General features: G+C 38.6%; 1 protein-coding gene, 1 long non-coding RNA gene and 1 pseudogene across 2 annotated transcripts in view; all 3 read right to left on the bottom strand.

Annotated features, from left to right (window-relative positions):
- VAMP7 (vesicle associated membrane protein 7) overlaps positions 1-8,995 on the bottom strand; it is a 38,038-nt gene extending 29,043 nt beyond the window's left edge. The window contains exon 1 of the mRNA XM_032474951.1: positions 8,861-8,995. The gene's annotated coding sequence lies outside the window, so the exon portion shown is untranslated. The remainder of the gene's footprint in view (positions 1-8,860) is intronic.
- Positions 8,996-14,018: 5,023 nt separating this feature from the next.
- The window catches only part of LOC116661958, a 13,523-nt gene continuing 12,237 nt past the window's right edge, over positions 14,019-15,304 (bottom strand). The window contains exon 3 of the long non-coding RNA XR_004317917.1: positions 14,019-14,738. This is a non-coding gene — a long non-coding RNA (uncharacterized LOC116661958). The remainder of the gene's footprint in view (positions 14,739-15,304) is intronic.
- Positions 14,737-15,297, bottom strand: LOC116661956 (annotated as a pseudogene).

The following is a 15,304-nucleotide window of genomic DNA, read 5'->3' as shown; positions in this document are numbered from 1 at the left end:
CAGAAATAGAACAAATCATAATAAAATTTATATGGTACCATCAAAGAACTAGAATTGCCAAAGCATTACTGAAGAAAAAGAAAGAGGCTGGAGGAATAACTCTCCCAGACTTCACACAATACTATAGAGCTACAGTCATCAAGACAGCATGGTATTGGTACAAAAACAGACATATAGACCAATGGAACACAATAGAGTGCCCAGAAATGAACCCACAAACTTTTGGTCAACTCCTCTTCGACAGAGGAGGCAAGAACATACAATGGAATAAAGACAGTCTCTTCAGCAAATGGTGTTAGGAAAACTGGACAGCAGCATGTAAAGCAATGAAGCTAGAACACTCCCTTACACCAGACACAAAAATAAACTCAAAATGGATCAAAGATTTAAACATAATACAAGATACAATAAACCTTCTTGAAGAAAATAGGCAAAACAGTATCTGACATACATCTCAGAAATGTTCTCCTAGAACAGTCTACTCAAGCAATAGAAATAAAAGCAAGAATAAGCAAATGGGACCTAATGAAACTTACAAGCTTCTGCACAGCAAAGGAAACCATAAGTAAAACAAAAAGACATCCTACAGAATGGGAGAAAATTTTTGCAAATGAAACCGACAAAGGCTTGATCTCCAGAATATATAAGCAGCTCATACGACTGAATAAGAAACAACCAAACAACCCAATCCAAAAATGGGCAAAAGACCTAAACAAGCAATTCTCCAGGGAAGACATACAAATGATCAACAGGCACATGAGAAAATGCTCAATATCACTAATTATCAGAGAAATGAAATTCAAAACTACAATGAGGTATCACGTCGCACCAGTCAGAATGGCCATCATTCAAAAAACCACAAATGACAAATGCTGGAGAGTCTTTGGACAAAAGGGGAACCCTCCTACACTGCTGGTGGGAATGCAGTTTGGTACAGCCACTGTGGAAAACAATACGGAGGTTCCTTAAAAGACTAGGAATAGACTTACCGTATGACCCAGGAATCCCGCTGCTGGGCGTATATCCAGAAGGAACCCTACTTCAGGATGACATCTACACCCCAATGTTCATAGAAGCACTATTTACAATAGCCAAGACATGGAGACAGCCTAAATGTCCATCAACGGATGACTGGATAAAGAAGAAGTGGTATATTTATACAATGGAATGCTATTCAGCCATAAAAACTGACAACATAACGCCATTTGCAGCAACATGGATGCTCCTGGAGAATGTCATTCTAAGTGAAGTAAGCCAGAAAGAGAAAGAAACATACCATATGAGATCGCTCATATGTGAAATCTAACACAAACAAACAAAACATAAATACAAAAGAGAAACAGACTCACAGACATAGAATACAAACTTGTGGTTGCCAAGTGGGCGGAGGGTGGGAAGGGATAGACTGGGATTTCAAAATTGTAGAATAGATAAACAAGATTACACTGTATAGCACAGGGAAATATACACAAAATGTTATGATAACTCACAGAGAAAAAAATGTGACAATGAGTGTGTATATGTCCATGAATGACTGAAAAAATTGTGCTGAATACTGGAATTTGACACAACATTGTAAAATGATTATAAATCAATAAAAAAATGTTAAAAAAAAAAACTAAAAATAGACTTACCATAGGATCTAGCAATCCCACTCCTGGACATATATTCTGAGAAAACTCTTAATTCTAAAAGATTCTTGCACCCCAATGTTCATAGCAGCATTATTTATAATAGCCAAGACATGGAAGCAACTGAAATATCCATTGACAGATAATTGGATAAAGATGTTTATATATATAAAATATATAAATATATAACACATACACACATACAATGGAATACTACTCAATCATAAAAGGAATAAAATAATACCATTTGCAGCAACATGGATGAACACAGAGATTATCATACTAAGTGAAGTAAGTCAAAGACAAATATCATATGATATCACTTATATGTGGAATCTAAAAAAAAGGCACAAATGAACTTATTTATAAAACAGAAACAGACTCACAGACATGCAAAACAAACTTATAGCTACCATGGGGTAAAGGTGGGAAGGGATAAATTAGGGGTTTGGAATTTGCAGATACACACTACTATATATAGAATAGATAGACAGCAAGGTCCTACTTTTTAGTACAAGGAACTATATTCAATATCTTGTAATAACGTATAATGATAAAGAATATGACAAAGAATATGTTTATGTATAATGAATCAATATGCTATACACCAGAAACTAACACACTGTTAATCAACTATACTTCAATTATATATATATAAATCTGTGAAGCACAATAAAGTGAAGTGCAATAAAACGAGCTATACCTGTATTTTCCTTGTGTTTATAAATCTGTAGTATTTTCCCACTGAATGGCCCAGTTTCTCTTATTTAATGGCATAAATTTACAAAAGAGAAGAACAAATGTCTTCCTCTTTTTTAGCTAACTCTTTTACCTAATGTTATTTGTTATCATGTTCAGTTTCATTCAATAAGCGAGTCATCTTGGGAAGGAGGTTGAGAGTCACTTGTTAAAAATTCAAATTCTTGTATGTATTTCCCTGTGCTATACAGTATAATCTTGTTTATCTATTCTACATATGCCTGTCAGTATCTTGTGGTAGCTCACAGTGAAAAAAAAAATATGACAATGAATATATGTATGTTCATGTATAACTGAAAAATTGTGTTCTATGCTGGAATTTGACACAACATTGTAAAATGACTATAACTCAATAAAAAATGTTTAAAAAAATTCAAATTCTTGGCATGATCATTCCTGAAATTCTGATTCAGTAGGCCTGTGATGGGGCCCTGCAATATATATTTAAGCAAAGCCTGTTTGGATGCAGATGATTCACATGACCACATTTTGCGAAACACAGCAACTCTAGAGTGCTTGAGGGCAGGGATTCCAGATTCTTTCTTGGAATGTCCTTGGTATGAATGACAGCATACAGAGCAGAAGTACTCATCTGTCTCCTGAACTGAACTCCTCTTGGGGTCTCTTCATTCCACTCTCTAAATGACAGTGTTTCCCAAGGTTGTGTCTTCAGCCATCTTCTTTTTGGATTTCTCCAAACACATATGTAGTAGCATGTTTTAATTTCCAAATGACTTTCTCATACATTACATCCTCTGATCCTAAAAGCCTCACCCGACCCTGTAACATGCTCTCCAGGTATTGCTCCATTTCTTAAAATCATCATCTATACAATATCTCTGCTTCTCTACCTCTTTTAATTCTTAAACTTACTATAATCTGGCCTTTGCCCTCAACACTCCACAAAACCATAATTGCGAAGATCACCAACAGCCTCTATGTTGCAAAATTCTGTGGTCATTTCTCTATTCTCACCTTACCTGACCTCTCAGAAAGTCAACACAGCAAACCCTCCTTCTTGAAATACTCTTACATGTATGGCTGCTCCTTCTGTCTTCTTGCTGAATCTACCTGTCTAGCTGACCTCTAAATGTTGACTTTCCATGGGGACTGGTTCTGCACTCTTATCCCTAAATGAGCTCACCTAGACCTGCCATTTTAAACATGCTTTATTTACTGAAAACACAGTATATACAGGAAAAAAACCAAAGGCACAACCAAAGTTGAGGAAAAACCAAAGACAAAACCCAGGATACACCAAATAGTTGAGGAAAAGGTAGATGAATAGAGACCCTCCAAGACGAGAGAGGAGGACCAATCAGGAAAGTGAGAGGAAAGCCAGAAGAGTGTAGTGGCCTGGAAGTCAAAGGGAAAGAAAGCATCTAGAAGGAACAAGTGTTGAGGAGTGGAAGGTGCAGCTCAGTGGTTGAGCACATGCTTAGCATGCACAAGGTCATGGGTTCAATCCCCAGTACCTCCATTAATAAAAATAAATAAGTACAACTAATTACCTACCCCCACAAAAAGAAAAAAAAAAGAAGGAACAAGTGTCATTTCCCAGCTCTCTTCACTGATACTTAGTATTAAGACTGCAAACAGTCACTGAAATTTTGTAAGGTGGTAAGGGTCAAAAAGACATATAGTGAAGTACAACAAAAACACAAAGAGAAACAGAGACAAGAAATCATATGGTCCCTGAGGCAGAGATTAAAAACTAGCTGCCTCAGTCCCCTAGTAGCTTGAAAGAGAAAACTAAATCTGACAACAATACAAAGGGATCTAGTGTCTTAGTGGACCACAAGTTCATTTTGAAGTGCCTTGAGGTAATTACTTAAAATGCTTATGTAATTTTAAATTACAATAAGAAGCAAGGTGTCTCGATCTTTTTAATTACTATTGCCATTATACTCTGTGCTGATTAGAACACCTATGTAATACTGAGTTCAATTCTAAGTATAGTATTTTAAGACTGGAAGAAGGGCAAAATATGGTGAGAGATGTGGAAATTGCATCATTTGAAGAATGGCTAGAGGAACTAAAAATATGAAACAGGAAAAAGACAGAGGGAACGTGACAGCAGTCTTCAAGTTTATATATAGTCATCTAGAACTGGGAAGACATCATTTGGAATATAACTAGCAACAGTGGATATAAGTTATAAGGATAGCTATGTAATTTATGCATAGCAGTGTTTTGTTCAGTAAAAGCAGTCTTCAGTTTAAAAATGCCTGACTATTAAATGTTGGGTACATAGGAACAGAAACTTTACTATCCTCTCAGATGTTACTAGTAGGCATTTCTTACTCTTATACTGCTTAAAATCCCACCTATAATCAAGTCTCACATGCCCCCACTATAACTCTCTTGCAATAGAATCTGTAATGTCTTAATGAGTATTGGGATAATAGAAACAACTGTGGCAGAATACTGCATTTGAAGTCAGAAAACGTGGCTCTGCTAATTATCAGAAGTATGTGAATGTGAATAAAGTAGTATATAAGACCATATTCAAGAAAATGAATGAAACTATAAGCCAGAAAGAGAAGGGAAAAAAAGATATTGGAATATAAAGGAAAGCTCTGTCTCAACACTGTTCCTATTCTCTTACTAACTCCTTGCTTGGTCCCACAGTCATCTTCCCAATTCTACTTCATTTCTGCTAAGGTTCCTGTACAAGCTTCCTGTAGCTGCTGTGGTGAAGTACCAAAAGCTGCAAAGCTTAAAAGAAATTTACTGCCTAATAGTTTTGGAGGCTGGAAGCCCCAAATCAAGATATTGGCAGGTCTATGCTCCCTTTGAAATACGTAGGGAAGAATCCTTCCTTGTCTCTTCCTAGCTTCTGGTGGTTTGCTGGCAATCCTTGACATTCCTTGGCTTGGAGCTGCAGCACTTCAATCTTTGCCTCCATAGTCATGTGGTATTCTCCATGTTTGTCCATGTCTTCACATGGCAGTCTCTGTGTCTCTTCTTGTAAGGACACCTAATTCAGTATGACCTCGTTTTAACTTATATTTTAATTACATCGCAAAGACCATATTTCCAGGTAGCAGGGGTCAGGATTCAACAACTTTTTGAGGACACAATAAACCCCCATCTTAGAAATTCATCATTCCTCCCAAATCACTCCTATTCTCCCCTCTCCACATATTCATACCACCCCAACTTGCCTCCTTCTCTTCTCTGAAATCTCTATCACATCTCTTTCCTTACTCATATTAGATGCATCGAGTTAGAAAGGCCTGTTTCTACTGCCTAGAAGGGTCCAAGGAAAGAACATTTTTGTTTCAGCTGCTGGGATTCCAAAAAAAAAAAAAAAAGATATGCTATGGGTATGTGGCAATCCAAGTGAGAATTCTGTATGTAGTGTTTTATAGAGGAATTATTATAAATTGTGGTGAAGGTCTTTAAGTCCATTAAATTAAAGGTTATGTAAGATGCTACTGGTTGGCATAACAACCGAAATGTCATGAATAGTACTATTTATAGAAGAAAATGCACCCAGAGTTTCAAACAATAACCTTACAAAGAAGCTATTAGAATATATCCATTTGTAAGTAAAGGACTGCCTGCATTAAAAAAAATTGCTAACAAAATAGCATAGCAACAGTATAAATGACCTCCTCAGTGGAAGCATCTTCAAACAGAAGTTGAAGATGATTTCAGGGAACTGAGTAGGGAAAAAGGCCAATCAGTTTCTCCGACTCAAGACTATGTGCTCTGAAAAAAATGTTTAATTCTGTATTTTTACTATGATAACATTAAAAATGTATATGAATATCCTGGGTCATATAGACATATACTGTATAAATGAGTGACAGCACACAATTCAGTGTTGCATTTGAATTATGAAGTTATAGGTGCCAAGAAATTCTCTAAAATAACAGTGCTTAGTTTTTAATGTACTAGAAACTTGTCTGGCTTCTCCTAGATGGGTACATCCTAAAATCATAATGATAATCCTGACTCAAGCACTCTTGTATTCCTATTGTGTTTTTTAATCAGTTTAAAGACAAAATTTATCTTTTACAGTAATGATTTACAACTGAAAGATAACTACATGGGAAAAAAGCTTTTAAGAGTTGAGACTTCTACCTGACATTCTGAAAATGACAGTGTGGAAGCATAACATTAACACATGAATTATCTCAGGCTAAGGAGAAAATAAAACTCAAAGATGTGTTTATATCAAGTGGAAATCAAATTACACCATAATGTGCTGTATGAATAAAGGTTGTTCAGACAGAAAAAAGAAGTGGAAGAATTAACTTGTCACATGGCACATGGTAATAGTTAATGCAAAATCAAAAGAAAGCATTTTGTGTCATTATTTGTATTATTGCAAGGGGATGCACTACGGTAAATCCTTGCAACAGTTCATTAGTAGAATGTTTTGTAGGAAATACATGATGGACATTATATTTTTCTACCCTTGTATCATGGGGCATACTATTAAACTGGTCTATTAAATTAAATAGGGGGCAGGGCCATGGAAGGTACTCGGGAAAAAGATAAGAACTCATTTTAGGAGACGGCTATGGAACAAGAGAAAGTATAGAAGTGAGAACAAGCTAGGGAGGGTAAATAAACTAGCCTGATGAGATGGAATGGTCCACATTTGGTAAATGAGAAGGTTTAGGGATAAGTCTAATGGCCGTATGTAAAAAGGCCTTGTACAAATTAAGTAATTTGGATTTGCTCAAATAGTTTTTCTTTTTCAGTTTCAACACATATGTTCTGAGGACTTACTATATGGTACCCGATGTAGTAGACAGACACTGGAGGTATGAATACCAGTAAGAAAGGACCTCTATACTTTAAGGGAGCCATAATTCAATGGGGAAGACAGACAAACAAATAAATGCAATAAACCTTAGAGTGAATAAGCTAAGAATGTACACATTGTTCAGCAGATTTCTTAAAGTTTTGAGATTATCACATCTTGGATGAAGAAAAAAAGAATGCAGGTGTCAGCCTACATATTGGGAATTTCCTCAGCATACAATTATTTCTTCTTGGAAGAGAGGTCAAAGTGTCTATCTTATCCTCACTAGGTTCCAAGTGCCCAAAACAGTGTCTGACATATAATACTCCCTCAAATATTTGCTTAATAGATTAATGAACACTAAGCATGTTTTGGTTTTAAATATACTATAAATCATAGATTATTTTATTAAGTAGGACATGGCAAGAAGAATATTTCGATTACCAAACTATCTCCCTAAGTAAATAAAGCAGTTGAGCTGAGAGTAAACTAAGCCCCAACACTTCTGTCTGGATCTTAGAAGGAAAGAAGCCAGAAGCACCACCAATTGTGACGTAATAACCTTAGAGAAGACAGGAGGATGAAGAAAAACACTGATATAAGAGGTAAAAAGAAGAGGTGTTTATGAAAATCCTGAAGTGTAGTCACAGATCAAGACTATTCTTGTTGGTATTACAAATATTCTTTTGGGGTGATGCTTTGAGACCCAACCCAACCCTTCTGATTTTGTCAGCATAGGAAATGTCAAGTCGACAACCTGTTCTGATTCCCACTAGATATAACATCATCCTGATTCTTCCTGTTTGCACGCGCGCGCGCGCACGCACACACACACACAAACATGTAAACTACTGAGAGTAGCGATCCCCTATATCCCGTTTCCACCTATCCCTTGTACTTAGAAGAGTGTCTAGCACATATTAACTGTTCAATAAATGTTTGTTAAACATATGAGTGGATCTGCTCTCACAGCTATTCAAAGGGAAAGAATATCCTCCAAATGACCGTATCCTCTGGGATCAAGGGTAGGACAATGGAGGTACAAAGGGTTGGGAGCAATTAATAACACAGAAAGAAAAAGACTTGATAACTGATCGTGTATGGAGGTTATGGAGGAGGGAGGTGTAAAGCATTTACTAAAGAGTTTAGTACATGGTCAGTTTGTTAAATACTGGCCAACAGTAATAACAAGAACATCATCATACAGGTCTGAGGCTGAGAAAATAGTCTGGGCAGAGATACAGAGTTCCTATCCGAACTGAGGAAGAGGAATGTCAACACCGGCGTTGGAGGAAGGGAGCGCAGAGGGCTAGAAACCCATGAAGGATCCCAGAAGTAGGAGATAAGGCTGAAAGCGACGTCATCGAAACAAGGGCTTAGAGAGGAGTTTTTTTTCGAAGACTAAAGAGATCTCAAGAGATTCAAATGCTGCAGAGATGTCTTGCAGAATGCAAACTGAAGGAAAGTTAACATTTTTTTCCTTCTGTAACAACTTAAGCGACGCATTCTGCCTCTAACTCGAGGCCTTTCCAGCGGCATAAAACGCACTTCACCAAAAGTGGACCTGCCCGACAATTCGAACTGTCGACACCAGAGAAGCCCTAGTCACTCTTGCTTTGCCTCCTCATTCCACCTTCCCGTCAACACCTCTGCCCTCCCTCTGAGGTCGTCTTCCCGCCTTCCGCCCAGCGCTCTCCGCTGCTTTTACCTGTCCTGGCACCCTCCGAGAACTCGCGGTTTCAGAAGTAGCGGCGCTGGTCAGCGCAGGGTCGCCGACTGCCCGCTCCCAGAGGAGGCTGGACCGGACGCCGCCGGCTTCCGCATAAAGCACCCCGCCCGCGCGGGGCCTCCTGGGAATGTGAGCGTTCCTCCAATGGCCGCGAGAGGCGGGGCGGGGGCCTGCTGCGTTCCCAGCCCACGCACTTCCCAGGAGCCGCACTGCATTCCGGGAGTGGTAGTTCCAACTGGCGAATCGTCGAATCTGTCTCCGGTTCCAACAACAGCTCTTGTCATAAACATCAAGCGCTATTTCTTCGAGAAAACGAGAGGATGCAGGGCTACAAAGAGTCCATCAGCACTGAGTCAGCGGGATAAATGAAGAGCCAAGTTTGCACCGCCATCTCCCGGCTTAGTCTCAGCAGGTAACGGCGCCTGTTACTTCACAGACGAGATAAAATCCATCTGACAGGAACTCCCTCTACTTTCGCCACGAAATTTTTTAACCTCCTTGGCTCCCCCAGCAATCATTTATCCCATTCTTTTGCAGTAATAATAATAACTACTCTCCTTTGATCTAAGCTCCCCCATCCCTTTTACATCCCTATTCCTTCTTACCAACTCAGAGTCTAACTCCACTAATAAACTCGTCTGTCTCATGACTCATCAACGGCTCCCTCCTTACTGGCTCTTTGTTATCAGCATTTAAACAGTGTCAAAGTTTCTTTCATCTGAAACATTCCAAAGTCGCCTTTCTCAACCCCACACCCTGCAAACCCTTCACCACACACTTAACCTCTCCTTTCCATCAAAATTCTCAACCGTGTTGCTAACGTAAATAGACACTTTTCAACCATTACCATACTTCAACTCTGTGGGACTTTACATTAATTATTCCCTCCTTGAAACCCTGTCTTAGTTTGGACTGCTTTAACAAAATACTACAGACTGAATGGCTTAAACAGAAATTTATTTCTCACAGTTCTGGAGGCTAGGAAGTTTCTGACCAGGATGCCATAGTATGGTGGGTTGTGGTAAGGACCTGCTTCCTGGCTTGCAGACTGCTGCCTTCTTGCTATGTCCTCACATGCTGGAGAGATATTATCTTTCTCACAGCCCTTATAAGGATAGTAATTCCATTCATGAGGGCTCCAACCTCATGACCTAATTACCTCTCAAAGGCCTACCTCCAAATAAGATCACATTGAGGATCAGGGCTCTAATTTATAAATTGTGGGTGGGCGGGAACACAAACATTCACTTCATAGCATCCTCTGTTCTCTTAGTTCTTTCTAAGATGATGCACTTTCCCACTTCTGTGGCAGCTCTTCATTTTCCTTTGAAATACTCATGTTCCAAAGGGCTCTGCCTTATATTATCCTTTTTTTTTAAAAAAAAAAAAAACCTCTTCACACTTTTCTTGGGTGATCTTAACCAATCCTATTGCTTTGGTTATCATCTGTATGCTGATGATTCCCACATATAGAAGTCCAGGCGAGACTCCTGTAACCTAGGCTGAAATATCTAATGACAGCTGGGCATCTCTTTCAGGCACTTAAAACAATGTATTTTCACTCTTCCCTCTCCCATAACTTGCTCTACCTTCTTCCCTAATCCCATCTCAGTGAATGGCACAACTATGCAATCATTTGCTTACACCAAAAAGCTGGGTATCATTTTGAATGCTTTCATTCCCTCATAGCTTACATCCAAACAATCAGCAAGCCATGTTAATTCTATCCCCTATAAATCTCACTTGTCAAGCTTCAGTTTTCTCACCTTTAAAATGAAGATGATAATAGCACTTGCTTTCAAAGCTTGTTGCAATGATAAATGAGCAATAGTGCCAGGCAGAGAGTAAGCATGCAAGAACAATAAGTATTTATTGAACAAGCACTGTATTTGTCATCAGTTCTCCTTCATTAGGTCTTGCATAATGATAGCTTGCATTTAATTTGGTTTACATTTAGGGATAAAGAAAAGGAAAATAAGAAATAATGAGATATATACACTGGAAATTATATACACTTCATTCCTCAATATTTTTCTAAGCATGACAAAAATATAGCACTGGTCATGAGGTACCATACAAACTGTCCCACTCTAATATGTGCAGCATATACTGTACCTTATCTATTATTATTGGCTCTGGGTGGGCTATAGACTGACCCAGGTACATTCAGATAACCATGACTGAAATGATCTGGGCACTAGAAATCAGAAGTAATATATCTGTACCTATAGTATCTTCTTCACCATCTCCCTCCCACTCACTCCTAATCACTTGAGATTGTTCTGTCTAAAACAAAATCTGATCATTTCCAAATTCTACTTAAAATTTTCATTGGCTCCCCGTTATGTAGAAGATAAAGCCTAAGATTCTCAATGGAGAACTCAAGGCCCTCCGTGATCTGACCTCTCTCTCCTTCTCCTGCTTCATATTCTCCTTCTCTCACCAACATACCCTGTGTTCAAGCTTGCTCCTGTATGGTGTCATTCACTCATTCATCCATCTACCCATTCCTTGAACAAGTATGTACTAAGTGCCTACTATAAGCCAGGCCTATTCTGGATTCTGGAGTCATAGCAGTGGACAAGACAGACAATGTCCTTGCTTACCTGGAGTTAACAATTCAATGCCATGCTCTTTCATGCCTTAATGCCTTTGCACATGATGCCCCTCTTGTCTAAATCTTATTTATTCTTTAAGACATACCTCAAATATCTTTTCATTTTCTAGCAAAGTATATGCTTCTATTTTTAGCTTTTTCACCCTCTGCAATGGTTTACTTTACATATTAATTTAATTTTATTCAACACCTATTCTTTGAGAGACAACATAGTATCTTAGAAAGAGAAGTTTTGGAGCCAGATAGTCTTGAATTAATAGCTAAATGTTGCCTCGATTTAGGGATTTTAGAGCTCTAGCAAAACCCTTCTTCTTACTCCATATTCTCTCCTAAAGTAATCTCATCTGTGCTTCAAAATTTGTATCTCTAACACAAGCCTTTATACTGGGAAATAAGGGAAGGTTTTCTTTGAGGAGGCAGCATTTAAACTGAAACCTAAATTTCAAGGAGGAATCAGCCACAAGAAGATAAGAGGGAACAGAAATAAAGCAGAATGACTGGAGGATAGTGGAAGTGAGGGGAGAGTAGTAGGAGAGGAGCTCACACAGGCCTTCTTTCTGCTCTTCAGATATGTCAAGCTCCTTCCCACTTTATGGTCTTTGCACCAGTTCTCTCTGCTTGGAGTTCTTTTCCCTCTTATCTTCTTGTGGCCAGAGGGCCTTGCAAGGCTGTGTAAGCCAGAAGGAGTTTAGATTTTATTTTAAGTGTAATGGGAAATAGGTTCAAGCAGAGGAGTGATATGATCTGATGTACAGGTTAAAAACGGGATTGGATCTTGATGTGTTATTTTGTAGTTCACAAACAAATCTAGTGACTGTTGCTTTGGCATCAAAATCATTTGCATTAGTGTAATTTATTACTGACCACGAGTGCCATTTATGCTTCTTTTCTCCTGGATATTTGGTCTTGGTTAAATTTTCTTTCTGTTCGTCTGTGCTCAAAACAGACCTAGCTTTATGGCTGAATAGTATTCCATTGTATAAATATACCACTTCTTTATCCAGTCATCCATTGATGGACATTTAGGCTATCTCCATGTCTTGGCTATTGTACATAGTGCTGCTATGAACATTGGGGTGCAGGTGTCATCCTGAAGTAGGGTTCCTTCTGGATATATGCCCAGGAGTGGGATTCCTGGGTCATATGGTAAGTCTATTCCTAGTCTTTTGAGGAATCTCCACACTGTTTTCCACAATGGCTGCAACAACATAACGCCATTTGCAGCAACATGGATGTCCCTGGAGAATGTCATTCTAAGTGAAGTAAGCCAGAAAGAGAAAGAAAAATACCATATGAGATCACTCATATGTGGAATCTAAAAAAAATGAATATAAATACAAAACAGAAACAGACTCATAGACATAGAATACAAAGTTGTGGTTTCCAAGGGGGTGGGGGGTGGGAAGGGACAGACTGGGAGTTCGAAATTTGTAGATACTGACAGGTATATATAGAATAGATAAACAAGTTTATACTGCATAGCACAGGGAAATATATACAAGATCTTGTGTTAGCTCATGGTAAAAAAAAGAATGTGACAATGAATATATGTATGTTCATGTATGACTGAAAAATTGTGCTCTACACTGGAATTTGACACAACATTGTAAAAATAAATAAATAAACTTAGTCATTCTTTTCCGGGAAATTAAGACTTAGAGATCCTGGATGGTGTCTCCTGGTCTGCAAGTGGGAGGTCCTGTAAACAGGGTTCTGAAGCTACTGCTGTGGGGCAGCCATCTTGTACCACACACCTGTAGAGCCTAAGGGGCTTGTCTGCAGAGAGAGACAGAGACAGAGACAGAGACAGATACAGAGAGACTGAGACAGGGAAGTAGATGTGCTGAGCAAAGCAAAGGTAGCCTGGGATAGGGAGAGAGCAGCTATCTGAGAGCTTTCTCGTTCCTGGTTCCGTCTTTTGTGAACCTGATGGCACATCCTGTCCTTGGAATACATGGAGTGACCCTGCATTTTATGATAAACCCTCTTATTCATTTTATATTAACTTTGCTTGTGTTTCTCTTACTTGTACCCCAAAGAACTTTCTTTTTTTTTAAATGGAGGTACTAGGAATTGAACCCATGATCTTGTGCATGCTAAGCATATGCTGTACCACTGAGATATATTCAGCACCCCCTAAAAGCATGAGGGTGAGGTTTTTTTCTAGTTTTGTTTTTTAGGTTATTTTGGAGAGGTAGGTAATTAGGTTTATTTATTTATTTTTTAATGGAGGACTGGGGATTGAATCCACAATCTTGAGCATACGTTGTACCACTGAGCTATCCTCCACCCCGCCCCCAAAGAACTTTGACTAAGAAATAAAGGGCACTTACTAACCAAAGCAAACAAACAAACAAATAAACAAACAAATAAACAAACAAATAAACAAAACAGACCTAGCTGGAGAATGCCTGTTCCCCTTTGAAATTCACAGTCAATAGAGGGAGCTAACACATTATCAGTATCTGCAAAATCATTGACATTTGACTATGGGACAGTTTGTTTCTTTTTGCAGCTCATTCCAGTTAGTGTCATCACGTATCCTGCTTTGTTCATCTGAGACATCAATGGTTCCAACACCAGCTTTGGCAAAGAAGTTGTAGATTACTTCTGAGGTGTCTATCTCACATAGCAATGAAATTTCTCACCATATCAAGGATGTGCTGTTTCTTTACATCTGCAGTAGAACAGTCCTTCTCATAATGTACTAGGTGGGCATTCCCAGCATCCAACTTTTGATGTTTTATTATTTCTCATTCTAATGACTACAGGTAGTCATGGTGCTGGTGGGGAAAAAAAAAGACTACAGACTTGTTTTCTTGTTGTTGTTTGTTTTTGTTTCTTTCAGGTTTTAGAACTTTTTATTTGCATATTAAAATTATGCATTCCAATAATTAAAATCATTTGAACAAAATGGCGTTCTGATTAAACTGCATTTTACAGCCTGCAAGACACTTTGGACCAGCTTGCATTTCACTCTAGATTTCACTGTCAGCCCACCCAGCTTCCTCCTTCACCAACATGCAAGTTCTTTTCCTTCTCTGCCTGCTAGACAGGCAGATGGGAGAGGCAGGCACAGCCTTCATTGTCAGTAATTCACCATTTTTGATGTGAAAGGTGGCAGCACAGTCATTTCAACTTGATCCAACCTCTTTGCATCTTACAAAGTTAAACAGCTAAAAGAAGTAAAATAAGAAGGCAATGCTTTTGGAATGTACAATGCATATTGGCGGCGCATGCCTCATTACGACTCACCTGCTTGCTTCTCCTGTTCAGTCATTTTTTGGAAGGCAGTGGATTTTTCTCTTGCGTTTTTGTCTTCTTCAATTTCGACTTATCGAATTTCTCAATCTCAGCCATATGGGGTTTGTCAGACATGGGTACAGAGGAGGCAGAGCTAGGCGAGAGTGAACTGGGTCCGGTCTATGCAGTGGCTGCTGCCAAGTCCAGACTTGTTTTAATTTAAATCTCTGGTGTCCATATGCAGCTATCAGTAATAGAATGTTCACATCCTGGTAAACCATTTTACTCTCTAATTGCAGGAGCCATTTCCCAGATGTTGGTACGTTTTTGTTAACTTTATATATACACAGGAAAGTTGTATATAAAAGGGAAGTTTTCAAATTTCTATATTGCTTTTAATTTCTTGCTCCTCTTAGCACACTAACATAAGAAAGCTGGTGACCTATCTCTCTTTATATATTTATTTTTCTCCAGGACAGCATTCTTCTGTTAGTGTTCCTCTGGTTTGGTTGCAGATTATAGAGGTGCATTAGATATGCCCCTAAGGACCCATCTATTCAGAT

Source organism: Camelus ferus, chromosome X, assembly GCF_009834535.1.
Source record: "Camelus ferus isolate YT-003-E chromosome X, BCGSAC_Cfer_1.0, whole genome shotgun sequence".
Lineage (NCBI taxonomy): Eukaryota > Metazoa > Chordata > Mammalia > Artiodactyla > Camelidae > Camelus > Camelus ferus.
This window is presented reverse-complemented; position numbering and strand designations above follow the sequence as displayed.